Source organism: Octopus sinensis, linkage group LG10, assembly GCF_006345805.1.
Source record: "Octopus sinensis linkage group LG10, ASM634580v1, whole genome shotgun sequence".
NCBI lineage: Eukaryota > Metazoa > Mollusca > Cephalopoda > Octopoda > Octopodidae > Octopus > Octopus sinensis.
Window position 1 is genome coordinate 44,155,633 of NC_043006.1, and position 17,313 is coordinate 44,172,945.

Below are 17,313 nucleotides of genomic sequence, written 5' to 3' on the forward strand. Positions count from 1 at the left end.
GTGTGTGTGTGTGTGTTTATGATATATGAGGTTCTTCCATGCAGTTCAAGTTTATTCACAGTGTTATTATAACAGTAATTAAATCTTAATTTCTTGTTGAGCACTCTCAAGGAAAATTACCCGCATTTTAGATCAAGTGAGATGTGTACGATCAAATACATAAATATCACCACCATCATCATTTATGGTCCATTTTCCATGCGATCATGGGTTGGACAGTCTTTGCCTGTTTTGTCAAAGTTCTTACAGCTAGATGCCCTTCCAAATGCCAACCACTTTATAGAGTGTATTGAGTGCTTTTTTACGTGGCACCAGCACAGGTGCTCTATACATGACACCAACATGGGTGCTTATACGTGGTACTAACACGGGTGCTTTTTAGCTGGTATCAGCATGGGTGCTTATTACATAGCACCAGTAAAATAATAATGTCCCAATTTACTGAACAACAAACAGCCAGGACATAGCTACACGGAGAAGTGGAACCAAGTGACAACATTTTAAATGAGCCTTCATGCACTATGTCAAGAAACCTGGATGTTACTTTCACAGTGGAATACAAACAAAACAACACCATCTGACAATTTCAGCAAGGCCATTGTATTAATAGACATTTCAAAGCAAAGTCGGACTGGGAATTGTGTTCATTTGAACTCAAATGGCATGTCTGTTGGTTTGATTGGAATTCTTGGAATGAAAGCCCCAGAGGCACATCCATTGATGATGTTAGCTTCTGTTACATTAGGTAGTAATGTTTTCACAATCAACCTTGTCCTATTGCATAATTTAGGAGGATCTAAATTTCTTAGAAGCATTATTGGGACTCCTACCTTCAGAAAAAGTTTATGTGGAGGAATTCCAGGTGGCTCAAGAGAATTAAGGAACTCAGTTGAGTAATGGACAGCTTGATTTTCATCAAGGACTGAATCAACTGATTTGTACTTCTTAATGATAGTTGGAATCTTATTCATTAATTCATGGTTAATCCTTGCTACTGTCTCATTTTTTGGAGCAACAACTGCCCTTTCACACAACCATTTATGTGAATTATGATTATTACTTAAGTCTGGAAATACTCAGTTCTTCAGTTCAGCTGGGGAATTCTCCACGACAGCAATAAGAGCTAAACTGATATCGCCATTCCCACCAAATAGTACTTTCCCATTTCCTAATTAGAGGAGCCAGGTTGAAAACTGTTTTGCACATTGGTCCACATGTAATAATGGTCTTACATTAGTATTGAAGACTTAATGCATGCTTTTATTTCATCAGATCTTGTTCGTCTCGGAATGACTGGTAATGTCTATCTGAAATCTCCTGATAAAACTAATGTAACTCCTCCCATAGATTTATTGTTGCCTTTGATGTCTTGTAAGGTCTTGCCAAGAGCTTCCATTGCGCCTCTGTGTGACATGGTGCATTCATCCCAAATGATAAGGTGGCATTGGCACAACACTTCTGGTGATCTTGAATCTTTGCTTATGTTACAAATTAGTTTTACAAATGTTTTACCTGTGCCACCAGGAGCATCAAGAAATAAAATTCCTCTGGTGATTGTGGAACACCACACACACACACACACACAGTAATCAAACATCAGATGAAATGGACGTGTGAGAGAGAAAGAGAAAGAGAGAGAGAGAGAGAGAGAGAGAGTGAATGAAGGGGTGTGTTGTCATGTATACGTACATACATAAATAGGCATACATCTTTCTTGTATGTATGTGTGCATGTGTGTGAGAGACAGAAAGAGAGAGAGTGCCACTTAGACATCACTCTCACACAGACACACATGCATACGTACATAGAAAAAAGACGTATGCATATGTATTTATGTATGTACGTATACATGACAACACAACCCTTCACATAGACACACACATACATAAATCTATACAAATGTACATACAAAAGCACACATGTGCTTGTGTGACTGACTATAAATACTTAGAGCTGAACACAGCTTGCAAAAAGAAAATAGCTAAAAAAAATTTACGAAAATTAACAAAGTGTGCAAGTTCAGAATGAAATCAAACCGTCCGCGCGTGCGTGCGTGCATGCGAGAGAGAGAGAGAGAGAGAGAGAGCATTGCAAACACTGAATGAGATAAACATGGAATGAAAAAATTGTATAAATAAAAGGACGTTAAATCTTGTACCAAATATTTAAATTTATGAACTTTGCCAATACTGGAAGTTGACATTGAGAAACCTTTTTAAAGAAGTGAATCATAAATATAAAGCAATATTTTTTTTTAAATAAAAAAAATCAAATAAAGACCCAAGGTCAAATTATTCATGCATCACAAATATGGAAGTAATTGGTGAAGCTATTTTCACGTGAAAAGTGAATACACACACACTTCTATTATATATATATATATATATATATATATACACACACACACACACACACACACACACACACACACACACACACACACACACACCTTGGGCAAGTGCTTATAAGTTCAGGCATAGCTGTATGGTAAGAAGTTTGCTCCCAAGCACATGGTTCTGGGTTCAATCCCACTGCATGGCACCTTAGATAAGCATCTTCTACTACAGCCCAGGTCCAACCAAAGTACTCTGAGTGTATTTGTTGACAGAAACTGAAAGAAGCATGTCCTGTGTGTGTGTATGTGCCTGTCTGTCTGTTTCTTTCTTTCTTAGTCTTGATATTGCATGATAGTTGTAAACAAATTTAACTGTCATTCAAGCAGTGTCCTTTGTTCCAAATCTTCCATGAAAACATTTCTGGTCATGGGGAAATATGACCTTACTTGGAAGCAGGTGAGATTTGGCAACAGGAAGGGCATCCGGCCAAAGAAGATACAACAAATTTCCATCCGACCTATGCGAACATGGAAAAGTTGACATAAAAAACAATGACGATGATATACACCATACTTAATTTAAACATATGTTTATTCGTTAATTGTATTATGAATAACATAAATAGCATAAGTATATTCTAAAGTTTTATGTCATCCATATCATTCTTTAGTTTATCAGTCAATCATCTTATGAATAACGAAATTTTCATGTCTTTGATTGTGTTACACAAAGCGCTACATATTTAGTTGGAAAGGTATGGCTTGGTAGATAATTAATTACGCTAAAGTTGACTTGTTAAGTGACTGATGATTAAAAGAAAACAAAATTATCATCATCATCATTGTTTAATGGCTGCTTTCCCTGCTAGCATGGAAATAGTTCAGGAAAAAAGAAACTATACTCTTCACTGTCACCACTTTACAACCACCACTGCCACCATCTTCATTAACCAATTGTCCAGTTGGTGATGCCACCACCACCATCCTAACACATGATGAGTTGCATGTGCCATGTCCTATCCTGTAAACCCCCCCTCTCTCTCTGCCTTTCCTTTCAGCTATTCATTTAACCACATACCATAAGAGTATTTCCTTTCTCCTACTTCAGACCACTACAGCATTCCCTTCTGCTGAACACCCCCCCCCTCTCTCTGCCTCTCCTTTCAACTAACCATTACCCTGATATTATATGATAGGTACACAACCAAAATAATATAATAGATATTTATGTACATAGTAATCATTAGAAATGAAAATATTGGATTTAAAATATTTACATCCTCATTCCTTTTTTCTCCCACATTCTCCCTCACCAGTCTTACTTGCTATCTTAGATGAAAGAGTAGTAGACAATGAAAGTGTGCACAAAACTGAATTTTAGAAATGAAAAATGAGGCATACCCAGTATGGTATAAGTTCAAACAGAACAACCCAAATATAGACACAACTCATTTGGGCCCTCCCTGGTGAGCCAAAGATTCATTGAAGAGTTATGATTCAGTAATGAGGTATTCTATTCATTAAAGGGCCACAAGAAACATTTTTAATTTATACATATATACATATATATATCATGGTTATCACAGTATTAACCAAACCATCAGATGTGGTTATATATCACTAGTCTCAATGCGATTTGGATTATTTTAGCTAGGTGAGCAGGCTGACATTCCCACTCATCAGAAGGCTATCCCACTGCAGGGTGTACCTATTTACAGCTGAGTGGACTGGAGCAACAGGAAATGAAGCGTTTTACTCAAGAACAACACATACTATCTGGTCTGGGAATTGAAATCATGACGTCATCATCATCATTGTTCGACCGTGGTCGAGACAATGGAATTTACCATGCCACGCCAGACTTCACGGTCCATCATGGCATTACGGAGGTCCTGTTGCTGGATGCCTGTATCCCTGGAGATTACATCAGGGTAGGAGAGTGTGCGCCCTCTGGTAGATGGCTTCCAGAGGAGAAGAGTAGAAATTACCTCTTTTTCAGCTCTACAACAATGTCCAGCAAACTGGACTCTCCTACCTTTCACGTAGCAACCATGAGTACAACACTCTAACCACTAGGCTACACGCCTTCACACACATACACATGTATTTTTTTTTTTTTTGTACTTGTTTCAGTCATTTGACTGCGGCCATGCTGGAGCACCGCCTTTTATATGTATATATATATATATATATATACACCGCCTTATATATGTATATATATATATATGACTGTATTTGTCTGTATATATGTGTATGTGTAGTGAGCATCCTCTGACATGTATATGGGTCTGCATATAGGCATTGTTACAAAGCATAGCACTCAAGGCACACTGAGTGCATCCTCAATGAGAAAACAATCTGGTCGGTCTTAAGATACAAGATCAACAAACAAAATATTGTGAAAATAAAAACACATACATCTTTGGTTTAATGAAACGTATAAAATGATTAAATGATAACACCAAATGCTTGCACATACACAATACACATGTATACTAATACACACCCATGCATGCATACATACATACATACATGCAGATATACACAAATAGATACGTATAAATATGCACATACACACACATACATCTGTTTGTGTGTGTGTGTGTGTGTGTGTGCAAGTATGTATAATATTCATCTATAGACACTCACATAACACAACCGTTTGTACATACATACACGAAATTATATGCATATATGTGCGTGCGTATATTTACATATGTGTGTGTACGCACATGCACATAGACATAAGAATCTACACATATACATGTGCACACAAGAATCTATACATATATACATGTATGCGTACATACACACACACAAGAATCTATACATATGTACATGTATGCGTGCACATACGTACACACACACACACACACACACACACACACAAAGCGGTTCCAGGATTAGATCTCAGACAAACCTCATCTGACTTTTAAGGCAGTGCCAAATTACAAACACAGGATGTATCTAACTAAAACCAAACTCTACCAAGCTTTCATTAAACCAAAATTCTACCCACCAAATTCTCTTTCAAAAAGTTGATCAGACAAGCATTTTATTTTCAAATATAGTCTATCCAAGCTATAAAAAATTTTAACAAGAAGCAATTATCCCGGTTACAAGATCTCACAAAATCTAGCAATTCTTTAACTCGCTAAGAATTCAAATTATGTATGGGAAAAGAAACTAAATAAGGTTGTGAAGTGTGAATTATAGGTTTGATAATACAATAATTTGCAGACAGTATTGTCATTTAACAAACATATCTTCTGTTCACTGTCATATCATGACTTAGCATCCCTAAAAAAAATCTTGAGTATAAAAGGAGAACTTCTCAATAGAGGAAGTAAATTTAAATTTTGTTTTCTTCTGAGAAGCTGTACAAACTGATTAGATAACAGTTAGCCCCTTAAGACTTCAGACTTCATATATATATATATATACATATCCTTCATAGATGTTTTATGAGCCCCTAACCAAGACACTTAACCTGCTTTTATCTAGCAATAGTGCAGGCAAGGGTTGGGAAGGGAATAAGAAAAACAACTGACAAGGAAAATAGAGAGACATGCAAGATCGGAAACTAAAATGCTTTACTATTGAGAGGAAGTAGAGAATATAGAAAGTCCTTATTACAACAGAATAAAAGCTAGTCTGATATTATTTTATCTTGATCATCTATTAAGAGAAAATAGCGTTACAAAGTTAAATTAGTGTTAGGATATTAAATTCAGTGATTACTTAAGCAAATTAGAAACAATTATGCTGTGAGGAAAATATAATATTACTCAATGACAAATATTATTTTAATTATTCTCTCAAGTACCAAGAGACAACTCTGAACATCCTTTGGTTTTTAAGGGAAGCATATACTTCACCATACTGGGCAAAATAATGATGAGAGAATCACTAAGTATATGTACAATGCTGTACACTAGTTGGTGCTGAAAATTGGTATATTTTAGAGAATATTCAAGATGCTCATCATCCTCATCCTCATCATTTAATGTCTGTTTTCCATTCTAGCATGGGTTGAACAATTTGGCAGGGGCTGGAAAGCCTGAAGACCACACCAAGTTCTGCTGTCTGCATAAGCATGGTTTCTATGGTCAGATGCCCTTTCCTACTTTTAACAACTTTACAGAGTGGACTGGGCACTTTTTAACGTGGCACCAGCAACAGTGAGGTCACTAAGTAACTTGCAAGACTGAGGGTAGGGGTGGGGAGTAACATTAAGGGAGGTAGCTTTGTACCAGGTGATGAGCGGGTAAAAAAAGAATAACAGAGTAACAGAGACAAGTGTCTTGCAGTAGAGGAGATACATGGCAACCTCAGTTGGAAAAGGAGAGACAGACAGAAGAAAATATATAACAAATAGTAACATCGATTTTGTGTAATAATATTTAGAGACATATTTTCAAAGAAAGTATTCATTCACACACACACACACACACACACACACACACACACACACACACACACACACACACACACACACACACACAAAATCATAAATAGTTGTGTTGAAAACTAAATTTTACAAAAGTTATGTATGACAGGAGATTTATCATGTCTCATAGCATAAATAAAGATTGACACTGATTAAATCACCAGTTTTGTATGGTATGAATCCCTCTTTATCATACAGCATTAACATGATGACACAAGAACACACCAAACATACAGTGCAACAGAAGTTAGATGAAAAACTAAAGCCACCTATGACAGAAAAGCTTTCAAATCAATGATAAAGTACCGTTAATAGCAGTGCAAAATATACTAATGATATTGTGAGGATGTCCTCTTAAATCTTGATATAAAATAATAATATTTATGAGGTGATTTGATATGAATCTATAATTAAAATTTAAGAGAAAAATACGTTTCAAAAATCTTAAATTATAAATCATATGTCTTATTCAAAAATCTGGAAAGACTAAATGAACAAATCTGAGTTTTTAAAGATGTAGTAATATAAAATAAAACTTCAATATATGTTTATGTACATCTCCCTCCTTCCACCCCCTCTCCCCCCTCTCTCTATCTATCTATCTATCTGTCTATTTATCTATCTATCTCTCTCTCTTTTAGTTATTCTACTCTGAACATTATTAAAACAAATTACTCAAAATTATCACAGCCTATTTCTAAGGCAAAGAAGATATTGCTGCAGTTAAGAAATTAAGTTACTAAACCACTTATCCAGATGTGTTAGACTCACATTCTTACAATGGAATTACTGTATTGTAAACTGAATAAAATTATATAACCAAGTATCAGTCTCACATCACAAAAGAATCCTGAATTCATACACTGCACATTCAATTTACAAAAATACCCCAGCTGTGGAAAGATGGTGACCTCTCTCTCTCTCTCTCTCTCTCTCTCTCTCTATATATATATATATATATAATATATATATATATATATATATATAATATATATATATATATATATATATATATATATATATATATTATATATATATATATATACATACATACATACATACATACACATACACACACATGCATACATGCATACATGCATACATACATACAAGTCATGGGTCAACTGCAGCCCATTTGGCCTTTTGAATGTTGCCCCTAATTTTATGAGGAAAAATTATGTTTATTAAAATAATGATTCTTTCATTTTATTCTCACTTGTTCATTCATACTCTTTCTCACACAAAGAGGTTTGGAGAGGCTAGTGTCAAAAAGATATAATTATTACATGCCTAACTAACCTCTTTTACTCATTAATGCCTGTTATGTTGTGGGGACACCAGTCATGAAATTGAAAATATTTGCAATTATCAGTCATCCATGTAATTTTCAATGTGCCTCAGAGTCAATTTACAGCCATCCAAACATTTGAGAGCCTTAAACTGGCTTCTCTACTCAGGACACAACATCAACAAATGAAAATTATTGATATAATGTTCAACTTCTGTTTCCACCACATATAACAACTTGTGAGAATTCAGCAACTGTACCTACAAGTGTGTATTGTATAGCATTGTCAAGCCTGATTGACAACACTTTCCTTTTCAGAACGCAAGTGTGTAAAACTATACTACATGATATGCATGTGTGGTCACAATCACTGAACTATCACAAGTTGTTATAAGCAGTGGAAAGAGATATTAAATCAATAATTTTTTTTTTTTTAATTTTGATTTCTGATATCACAGCCTTATGGCTTCATCCACAAAAAAAAAAAAAAGACTTCTGAAGAAATGAGAAAATTCCAAGGAAAGTAGTCAAATGATTACTTCTTTGTTGAAGTAACAAAAAAAAAGAAGGAAAAAAAACAGATTAATGTGTTGAATATGTTATAAATACATCACTGCTTTTAAAGAATTTAATGTTTAGCAGCATTACGTTTCAAACTATTTGCCTTATGATAAATTTAAAGGAGATATTAGATCACAAAAATTGAAACCCCCAAGAAACAGAACAGTAAACTAAATACACTCTTTTGCTAAAAGGCAGGTAGAATTCACAGAAATTGTACATACAGGCAAAAAAGTTAACAAAAATGTTAAATTCAAAAAATTATTCTGATGGTTAATTTGTAAAAAGAAATGTCTTTTGGCAGTGACTGAAGTTTTATGTCTGGGTAACTTAAATATGTTTGACATGATTAGCTTGCCTTACAAGACAATAAGACTGGTTGAAGATATTGCAACTGGTATCAAGGGTATGCTGTCAAAAAAAAAAAAAAATAAGAAACTTTGATTCTTTTTCACAGGTTATTGACAAAAGCACAGATATATCCAATTCAGCCCAACTGATAATGTTCATATGTGGCATTGATAAATCATTTAACATCACTGAAGACTTATTTACTGTTCAGACAAAGGAAGACGCCATTACAGAATATAACATTTGTAAAGAAGTAACAATGAAGCTTAATCTCCCATTGGAAAGGCTCCTCGGAGAAGCAACAGACAGGACCCCAACAACAGTTGATAAGATAGGCTTTCCGTCCACATTAAAGGATAAATTAACTTCTTTGAATTTAGTAAACAGTGACTTTGAAATAATTCATCAAGAAAATTCATGTGCAACGTTTGTAAAATTTGAAAATGCTATGAATGCAGTCATTTCAACCATAAGTTTTATAAAATCTCAAGCACCAGTGTAAAGAGTCCTTAGAACTTGAATTGGAGTATATCAATCTGGTTTACTATTCTACATCTTATTGATTAAGTGAAGGAGAGATGCTTTATAGCTTCAGAGAAGAGGATGCACCATCTTAGAAATGAAAGATAAATTTGTTCCCAAGCTGAAGGATGATAACTGGATTTGTCTCCTTGCATTTCTTGTAGATATCGTTACCCTTTTTAATTATCTCAGTTTAAAATTGCAAAAACAAAATCAGCTGATACATGAGATGTATTCTCAAGTCAAAGCTTTTGAAACGAAACCTCAGATTTGGGGAGAATTAACACAAAACTGGTGATAATTTCCATTTTCCCATACTAACCAATCACAGCAGATCTAGATAAAACATCTTCACTATGGAGTTAAATGAGCTGAAAAAAGAATTCAATACCAGATTTAAGGGCTTCAAAGCCAGAGAAGCTCATTTTAATCTTTTTGGAAATTTATTTAATGTTGATGTTGAAAAAAAAAATTAGCACAAAAGAAACTGCAAATGGAAATAATTGAGCTTGAGAAAAATGAACTTCTTCAGCAAAAATTTAAAGACGAATGTTTGTTGCAGTTCTATGGAACTCTTCCTGAAAAAAAACTACCCCAAAATGGTGTGCTTTGCTAAAGACATGTCATCATATTTGGCAGCAGATATAATGCGCTTAAGTCAAGATTGACAGATATTCATGTCAAAGACAATTTACAAGTTGCAACATTGCAAATATCTTTAAATATTGGAAAAGTTATATTTAAAAAACAAAAAAGTGCAACGCTACAAGGTTTCTAAGATTTATAAGTAATTTTTTTTTCTATTTACATCAATAATGAATGAATAATAAATGACGCTTCTAGTCTGTATTTTTTCAGGCAATATTTTAACTGTTCTATGTGGTTCAGTCAGACTATTTTCTTCATTTGTGCTGCTCATTTTTTTTCACAGCATTTTCATCATTATGCCCCATCCAACTTGTCAGGCCATGTTAATTTGTTTTTCAATTTCTTTCTTTGCAGTTGGCTCCTTTTAATCAAGTTCCCCCCCACCAGCACCATACCTTGTAGCATTTTAAATCAGAGGCATTTTCGCTAAGGAACATCACACATGTAAACATCTTGTGCAAAGAACATTCATAATAATTATTTTCTCTGGAATTTTTTCTTTTAAAACAATTTTTGTTTTAGTTAAGTTTATTTGCCAACAGAATGTGGCAGTTCTATACAAGGACGATGTTACTATTGTTTAACTACACAAAAAATCTTTTCCAGCTGGCCATCGACACACAGTCTGTGTCTATATATTATATGCAAGGGAGATCATTGCTCCCATCTCAAGTCTTCGTGATACTCACAGAGCTAGATTTCTGGGTTGTTTCCCGTCCTCGGTGCAAGACAATCACAGGCTGTATAGCCAAATTACTAAAGTGGTTTCAAATTTTAGTACAAGGCCAGCAATTTTGATCAAGGGGTTAAGTCATTTACATTAACCCCAGTGAACCACTGGTACTTATTTTACTGGCCCTGAAAGGATGAAGGATAAAGTTGACCTTGGCAAAATTTGAACTCAAAATTTAAAAGACAGACGAAATGCCACCAAGCATTTTGCCTGACTTGCTAACAGATCTGCCAACTCGCTACATTAGCCAAATTAATAAATTAATAACAAATTTTACTACTTTTCATGTAAACTATTACATTAACAATCTTTCAATTTAAAAGTGACCAATGAAATTATTTAATGGTCAGATTGTTAAATGTACATCTGTGATTTAAAAAAAAGTTTTGGTAAAATTTTGATCCATGGATTATGAAAATATTCAATTTTTTCTTCAATACATGGATCATACAGATATTCACATTTAACACACTGATTTTTCAAGTATTCACTGTTTGTTTGTTTTTTCTTTTAATAATTCCATAGTGTATTATGGCAGCAGTATTTGTTAATCATGCAGTCATCAGTACAATTACCAGGATTGATTTTTTTTTAATTAAAGAAAAAAAGTCTTTTCTCTGAAGAAAGAAAAAAAAAATCAATTTTTTCCCACTTCTAAGACAGATGCTTATGTATATGATCTGTAGTGAAAATGACCGAGTCGCCCTCAATGAAATTACCTTGAATTTTTTTTAGTAGTACAGCCTGCCATGCAGCACACCGCTCATAAAAGGTAGCCCATACAAGAAACTTGCTATCACTTTAGGATCCTTAGGTATTGGATAAATCAACATACATCTCTCTTGAAAGATGGCAACATTTCTGTGCTGACATTTATGGCCTTGCTAATTTACAAATCTCCTTCGTGCCATAGCAAGGTGATGTATGAGAATTTGAGGTATGTTCTCATGGATTCAATCTAAAGCAGGAATATATGTGTTGGCTAAGCAGTTACTCTTCCATTCACACTGAATTATTTTGATCAAATAATGATTAGACTACTACACAATACTTAACCACAAAAAGAGAGATGAAAATAACAGGAAGTGTAACTCATTAACCATAAACTTCCTCGTCTTATCATACTCAAGCTGTATTTAATGAGTAACTATAATGAGCAGTTGAGCAGTTCATAGTTCAAATATGCTCATTATATCAACTGTGATCAAAATGAATTAAGAAATTTTGAAGCAGTAATCTTAATGCAATGATTACACAAGACAAGTGAAAAGAAGTGGGTCCCAAAGCTGGATAGTTATCTACTTGAAGATCTCGGAATACTTACTTTGCTGTAATAAAAGCATATCTCTAATCTTACTTAATAGTAATCTCTTTAGATTACAATCTACTGAAGACCACTGCTAGCTCTATAATATGAAACCTTTCATTTTAAAGTAATCAGTTTGCCTATTTATCCTAATTAATTTTGAAAATAATCAAGAATTTGGAAGGATTGTATAAAACAATTTTCTTTTTCCATTATTAACCCTTTAGCATTCAGATTATTCTAATATAATGCCTTATTTATTCATTGTTTTGAATAACTCATGTATTTTGGTATTGAGATTTCGATGATATGCTTGTTTATTTTTAGAATAACATTGTATGTTGTTTGTTCCTTCTCGAGCCATGCCTGGCTCATAAGGGCCAGCTTCCCGGTTTCATTGACGTATAGGTTCCCCACCTAGATAGGATGCCAGTCCATTTCAGATGAGCTGCTAGATGCAAAAGGAGAGAGTAAGAGAAAGTTGCGGCAAAAGGGTCAGCAGAAATTTGCCATTACCTTCTGCCGGAGTTGCATGGAGCTTAGGTGTTTCACTCATAAACATACACATCACCCGGTCTGAGGTTTGAAACTGCGATCCCTTGACCACCAGTCCGCTGCTCTAACAACAAGACCATTTATGGTAAGTGTGAAAGGCTGAATAGGGTCAGTCTGTACATAAAACAAATGGAGTATTTGGGCCAGATATGGACAGTTTAAATGCTAAAGGGTTAAGCCAATGTTTGGAACAAAAAGTTCCTACATAAAATTATGATGAAAAGTTTTAATTATAAACACTTTGAAACAGGTAATTTCTATATCATGGAGGCAGAAGCAAATTTTAGGCAGGCTGATATCAAAAGGATTAAGTTGATATCTCACATCATAATTTTGTATCAGATTCTATTAAGTAATATTTTAACCCTCACTGTGCTAATTAAATTTTTGCATGTAAACAAGGTGATGCAACAAACAAATCAATTTTTGGCAACATCTTTCTATTGGCCAGAAGAAATAAAATGTGCATATCATGTCATATTAAATGTGAATAATTACAGAAAGTACCCCACTATTGAAAACAAGTTAACTTGGTTCCTGTGTCTTAAGCGCATAAGCATGAGCCAAGAATATTTGGTTCCTACACAGTAAGAGTTAAAGACTGACTTGATAAAGCATTGATAGTTATTTTACCAAATCCCTCCAAATTTTTGTATCGTCTAAATTTTTACTGAAATATAGAAGCAGTGTACTCTACAAGAAACATAGGCTAGCAAAGGTTTAAACATAAATAAGATATATTTTATTCCAAGATGGACTTAACCTTTTTCAAAGAGTCATCACATTTAGAAGACTGGGAACCATTGCCTTAGAGTTATTATATAAATTAATGTAGGTTAATTGAGTGAAACATTATAAACCAGCAAACACTAGAAAAATGGAATTTCCATGTGTGAGGTTGAAGATGATCTGACAGTGGTTAACGTATAAAGAAGTTATTTTATTCATGTTTTAATTTCAGACATCATACTAGGATACTGCTATATTTAAGTTTTTTAAAGACAAGTTTGCAAACTCCAATGTTGGGAAAATACCAACACTTTCCCCCATTCCTATTAGTTCAAAGGAGAGAAAAAATAGTTCATTGTTATTACCATCCTCTGTTGTGATGTTACTTCCTTTATAATTTACTACATAAACCTATTGATTTATGCTCTTTGGTCCTCTTAAACAAGCAGCAAAAGACAATTTTTGAAAACAGACCTAATACATAAACAATACTGAGAGTATTGTTTATTCATCAGAATTTTTTAAAGTATTTCCATTTGAAAAAGGTTATGTTTTGCTTATATACTGGTCTTTACTGACCAACACATATTCCAATTACATTCTGACATTTCAGAATGAAACACATGAACAGTAGCTATACAATTAGAAAGTCTATAGGGATATATCTTATCAAAGAAAAAGTGATACAAGAATAAAACTATAAATTTTCATTCATTCTTCATCTTTCTCTCTCTCTCTCTCTCTCTCTCTCTCTCTCACACACACACACACACACACACACACCACACACACACACAGTTCTCATCCTATAGACTCATTAAGTCGAAATATCCGCCATGGTCTTGAACTTCTGTTTGCAGGTTATCACTAATGTTTTCTTCCAATATCTATTAATAGTGTCCTGTAGAGCAGTGTTTAAATATATTTGTGATAAAATCCCAATTCCCTTCCTCCTTTCATTTAAATTTCTTTCTGCTTGAGCAAATAAGATCAGATGTACTCCATTATTACTGATAAACAACAGTACACAAGTCTAAATCAACACAAAGAGTAATTAGGAAACATTTTGGAGCAACAAAGGTGATCTACTTCATATGTGTAATGGGATTAGTAATAGCATTACAATAGAGAGTAATGGAATCAGTAATGGCATGACAATAGACATTCGTAATGTCTGTGAAAAGTTCAGAGGGTTTCTAGACAAGAGAACTTTCTCTTTGTATATAGAAATGATTCCATAAATCACATATAAAAGATATTAATTGGCAGTGAAATGAAATAAAGAGGTACAGTAAAATTTAGACAGAAAGGTGTGCATGCATGTCATCATCGTCATCATCATCATTTAACATCCACTTTTCTATGCTTGCATGGTTCAGAAGGAATTTGTTGAGGTAGATTGGCAGATTTTTCTAAGGTTGAATGCCCTTCCTGCACCAAAACCTTTGTTTCTAAGCAAAATGATATTTCCCCATGACCAGATGACATGGTTTACATGCAAGACTGGAAACAAACAATATTGCATATTTGACAGTAATGCTTGTTTTTCAATCATCATGTGATATCAAAACAAAGGTACACACACACACACAACAGCCTTCTTTCAGTTTCCATCTACCACAAGGCTTTGGTTGAGCAGGAGCTATAGTAGAAGGCACTAGCCCAACGTGGTGCACAGTGGAATTGAACCCAAGACCACATGGTTGGGAACCAAGTTTCTCAACCACACAGCTACAGTTGGGCCTAGCCACACCTACACATATTTAATGAACGACAAAGTTTTATGAGCTAAAAGCATTTCTTAAAGGCAACAGATTTTTTTTCAGAATAGAGGAAATTTAATAAATAGACATGCAAGTCAAAGGAAAGCTGAATGGACAAATATTGCAGCAACTAATGAAATGTTGGATTATAATTAAAAATAATAATAAATAAAATGTGATGACATGAAGTTTTGATTTGAGTAAAACATGAATAATTACAAAAGTTGATAGTTGACAACTTATTTGAGAAGAGCAAATGGAACTAATTTGCTGTGCAGTTTTAACATTCTAACTTAAAACTTTAAAACTTGTTTATTAAATATCAAATTCAAGTTATTAATGACAGCTTCAATCATATTGCTAGTTATAATAACATTTCATTTCATTTCATGGTCTCTTCTTATATAATATTCTAAAAATGGTTCTCATTCATTTAACTGAAGCATCATTTAACTAGGAAATATGAAAAATTTAAGAGCTTCTAACAAATAATGGAGTCAAACAAAAAATAATATTTTCTAATTCAAATACGTCTCTGAAATTTATTCACTTACAATTGTTATAAATGTTATTTATGTATAAAATATCTATAAACTTATTCAACAGAAATATGAAAACTAATTCAAAATAATTACTTCAGGAATCAATAACGACTTCAACAAGCCAATTTAGAATACCCATTCATTTGATTAGGCAGGAAATGTCAATTAAGACAAGTCATCTGGTATTAGCAGAGCCTTATTTCAATATTTTAGCAGGCTGCAGCTGTAACAAAGCAAATGTGATAATCACAATCACTTCTTCCCTAGAGCTATATGAGATGTTACAAATACACATGTCCCCTTGCAACTGTAGCCTTGTTAATAAGCCATTTGATAGAGCAAATTGAATAAGGAACTGGAATAAAATATAGAGTGAATCAAAAATTCCTATAGTCATGCCGCAGGCAGTCCTGAAAGATTTATCAATTATTAACTTTCATATCCAACTTGCAATAGTAAAAGCTTTTATAATTCATCCCCAACACCCATTAAGCATTATTTCCAACATGTTATAAATGATAAGCAAATAACTTTAAACCAACAAAAAAAAGAGAGAGAGATGAATAGACACGCATATATATTTTCTTACATAAGTTTTGTTATTATATTATCATTATGTGTCTGAAACATTCACTGATCGACCAAAAAAATTTTTGTTTTTTTATTTGTTTCTCCCCAACCCCACCCCCTTAACATCCACTTTTCTATGCTTGCATGGGTCAGACAGAATTTACTTGAGGTGGAGTGGAGTTTCTGCAGCTGAATGTCATTCCTATTGCAAAGCCTCAGATATTCCCAAGTAAGGTAATATTTCCCCCATGACCAGACATGTTTTCACAGAAGATTGGAAATGAAAACACCACTTATATGACAGTGACACTCATTTACAACTGTCATGCAATGTCAAGGCAAGGAGACACTAACACACACACACACATACATACAATGAACTTCTTTCAGTTTCTTATTTATTGCCTACTAGGGGCTACACACAGAGGAGACAAACAAGGACAGACAAATGGATTAATTTGATTATATCAACCCCAGTGCATAACTGGTACTTAATTTATCGACCCTGAAAGGATGAAAGGCAAAGTCAACCTCAGGAGAATTTGAACTCAGAACATAACGGCAAACAAAATACTGCTAAGCATTTCGCCCATTGTGCTAATGTTTCTGCCAGCTCGCCGACTTCTTTCAGTTTCTGCCTACCAAATTACTCACAAGGCTTTGATCCACTTGCGGGTACAGTAGAAGATAGTTACCCAAGATGCTACACAGTAGGACTGAACCTAAGACCAAGCGATTGGGAGGCAAACTTTTTATCATGCAGCCATGCCAGTGCTATGCTATATATCAACCAAATATAATAAAATTCCAAGATTCAAAAAACAACAAAATAACTTTCTCCTAGTTTACAGTTCACAAAGCATAACTTGAAGAAAACCAAAAAACTGTGAAATTTAAAAGGAAGGCAGATAACCAACAATAAGCAGTAAATGTTTAATCATTTAAATTATAAATATTTAT

General features: G+C 34.0%; 1 protein-coding gene across 11 annotated transcripts in view; it reads right to left on the reverse strand.

Annotated features, from left to right (window-relative positions):
• The window catches only part of LOC115216522 (misshapen-like kinase 1), an 835,290-nt gene that overhangs the window by 658,624 nt on the left and 159,353 nt on the right, over positions 1-17,313 (reverse strand). The window lies entirely within an intron of this gene.